We start from the raw sequence: 3523 nt of genomic DNA, 5'->3' as shown, positions 1-3523 counted from the left end.
ACGTGCTGCGACATGTTAAACACTTGTAGCAAGCTCTGGGCTGTACTAAGGACAGTTGTGCCGTAGTTTACATCAGAGCACCCTGTGGTAACACAGACTTTTGTATAATGTGTGGTTAACAATGCTTGCAAGAGTTGCCACTAGAAATTTTGTTCAGATTTGATGCTGGGCAGATCAAATTCTTAGCATACCAGTCTTTCAATGCTTTGGGGAAAGTGCAAGATCCCCATGCATATCAGAAGCCATACCAAGTGCCACTGCTCATTACACTGCAGCTGACATTGAATTTTCGATGTTTTTCTATAATGCAGGCTGCTGCTGAAATGCTGAGGACGTGATGGAAGATGAAGGTATACTTGCCTTAGTAAATGCCCACCTGCCTCCAGCTGTGTGCTATTCTTTGAGCGTTAGCCATGGCTAGGATAGATAGTTGGACCCAAAATATAATCTCTGACACCCAAGAATAGAGAATCTCTGTGGTATTCCGGCGACTGATACTTATCTTGTGTAAAACTAGCCAGTAACTTGGAGATAAAAGTGATAGGAGCATGTATTATGACTAGCATGCAGTGGAGGTCGAGCATCAGATTGCTAGTGATATTGACACACGTTGTTGTTCCATTATTCAGGCAGAAACCGAGATAGCTGATGAGGGGATCCCAGATCAAGTGACACCTGTTATGGTAAGTGGCAACATGCGTATGTGCCCTACATGGTATAATTTTGGCATTAGCGCTAATGGGAACTGGTCGCATTCATAATGTGCAAGCTTTGACATGCAGTGCTGTACAGGTGCGGACATATGTTAACGGAGCACGCTTTTCCGTTCAAATTAGAATCACGCCTTCTACACTAGAGATAATAAAACAATAGTTGTCCAAGTAAAAGGGCACTGGCGTCTAGTACAGGTTCGCACATACCCCGACTGCCAGTTTCAATTACGTTACGCGTGAAAAATTTTAGAAGCAAATAGCGTGCTCCGTTTACTTTTGTCCGCGGGGATATATAATTATGTATTGCCCCACTTCGGTGGCTCACTGGTTACGACACTCGACTGCTGAACCCAAGAACGTGGAATCAAATCCTGGCTGCGGTCGTCGCTTTTCAAGATATTTCTGGAGCCCTCCCCTACGGCATCCTTCATAGCCCGAGTTGCTTTGGGACGTTAATACCTATAAACCAAATCAAAATATGTATCAGCGGCAAAAAATAGTTAACACGCGTATGCTTTGCAGGTGCTAGAGCCGAATTTGAGTATAATTCACCCTTGTTCATGGTGACAACCTTTTAGATGCTAATTATGATGTGACATGGAGACACTGATTTTTGAAACTCGTATGGCTAAAAGTAATTCTCGAGATCATATCACAGGCTTTTCAGTCAGTACATTATTCAATATCATAATCATGTTCTCGTGATGTGAAGTGTCGGTCCCAATGTGTGCCACATATGTTTACTCCTCTGGCTCATCAAAAAAAACTTTTAACGCCAATTTCGTGAAGAGAATGTTTGGCATGCTTAGAGACAATTAATGATTCTGTTGTCAGATTGTTATGGCTGCTAACGATTGGGTCCACCACAAGACGAAACTAACGTTCATGGAATCAAAGTCCAAGCGGCCACCACTAGCTGCTGTGTAGCTGAAACATGCAAGACGATATTTTCTTGAAATTAAGAGGCCATTTTATAAACCATCTACTCCTGTGATTCAGCCACAAACGCGTTTGCTGCATAAATCAGCCGTGAAGACTCGGTCAAAGGTTGAAGGGTGTGTCACCGCTTCAACAAAATGTGGACGGTCACAAGCCGCAGTCACGAAATGCAGCACAGCATAGGTTTTCCATCCACACCAAAGTTAAGCTAGACCTGGCAACTTATTTCTAGTTCTTCTTTTGCAATGGAAATAAATTCCTGTTATGGGCATAGATTTTCTGCTAGTAAAAGGGTTCCCATAGTTGGAAAAAATCTGTGTCATTTATTTTCTAGGGACGGTGTGCATCGAGGGAGATTGAGAAGTTGTAAATGCAATGTTCGCAGAAAATATGTTTCATATTCAAGTAAAACTTGTGTGGTCATACATTTGTGGCACGTTGACTTTTATGCTTCAACTTGTGCACAGCTAGCGTTCGCACAGGGAGGTGAAACGTATTTCAGTATTATTTCCGGCAAATCTATGTGTGTAATTTGGATAATCACCAGACTCTTGCCACTTTATTGGTACATTGTTTTGTTAATTATTTGGTGTGCTAGTGACTCTCACAACTTTTATTTTTTATGCAGGAACAACCTGCTAGGTTAAATGAGAACAAGAGCAACTCAGTGGGAGGATATTCATAATGATCACAGTTACAGCAGACCTGACTTCACACGTAGTCAACTAAGCACAGCTGTTTTCAGCAACATTGAGAAGACGACTGGTTCTTTTATGCCGGGCTAGCTAAGATTTACTTCCAAAACTTAACTGCAGCAGTAAAAGTAGAGTCAGAAAAGGCATTCAAAGTGCTGTGTTATGAAGACCAATTGCTCCTCACCCTCATGCGACTGCGCCTTAGTCTTCTCTGTGGGCACTTGGCCAGAATGTTTCAGATGTCTGTGGGGGGTGTCTTTTAACATTTTAAACACGTACTGTCAGTGCTCTACAGCATCATGAAAAAGGTTGTGGTATGGCTGCCAAGATCAACCATTCGAAACAGTATGTCACAGCCATTCATTGACAGTGGCTATGAAATGACCACATGCATTGCGGACTGCTCAAAGGTTAACTTACAGCGGCCAGCACAACTGATGGCGAGGGCTCAGACCTACAGTAGTTATAAGGCACATAATACCGTAATGTTCTCACAGCCATAGCGCCAGATGGCTATATAATGTTTGTGTCGAAAGCTTATGGAGCACGTGCGTCAGACAAACATATCACGAACGACAGCAAGCTCGAGGACCATCTCGACCCTGGAGATTAAGCCACGGCCGGTAGGGTTTTTTCCTGGCTACAAGCATGAAAATCCAAGGCGTGAAGCTGAACGTGCCAGCCTTCACAAAAGGTAAGGATATTACATAAAAATTTCATAATGAGTATCTGCATTGTCTTATGAATATGTCATTTTACGGGGAAATCGCAGCTCAGTGAAGAGGAAGTTACCCAAATAAGACGGATAGCTTCCGTGCGCATCCATATTGAGCGTGCATAAATAGGATAGACCTACAGCATATTTAAGCAGGCCCTGCCTATCAAGTCTACGAAGATGATTAGCAAAATCATTTTTGTTTGTGCAGGGCTTTACAACCTGAACGACCCTTTAATTTCTATCAGAGAGGAGTCCACAACTGATTAACTTTTTGCAAAGTGCAACAACTATGGGATTTTGAGAACATCATTCAGTTAAGGGCAGAGTAATTTTTTAAATGTAAACTAAAGAATTATTTTTGTCCGCAGTATCTGTCTCCCCATTGGTTTTTTGCATTCACGTGGTGACAACCTTGGAAGGTGCAGAATCACACATGTAAAAACCTCGCTTACACGTAT

The 3523-nt window shown here is 42.4% G+C and overlaps 1 pseudogene; it reads left to right on the top strand.

Moving 5' to 3' along the window:
• The first annotated feature begins 337 nt into the window (after positions 1–337).
• On the top strand, positions 338–3058 carry LOC146186099 (uncharacterized; annotated as a pseudogene).
• The last annotated feature ends 465 nt before the right edge of the window (positions 3059–3523 follow it).

Source organism: Amblyomma maculatum, chromosome 6 (genome assembly GCF_055883805.1).
Source record: "Amblyomma maculatum isolate TAMU_Amacu chromosome 6, ASM5588380v1, whole genome shotgun sequence".
Taxonomy (NCBI): Eukaryota; Metazoa; Arthropoda; class Arachnida; order Ixodida; family Ixodidae; genus Amblyomma; species Amblyomma maculatum.
The sequence above is the reverse complement of the archived record's forward strand: the minus strand, read 5'-3'. Positions and strand labels throughout refer to the sequence as shown.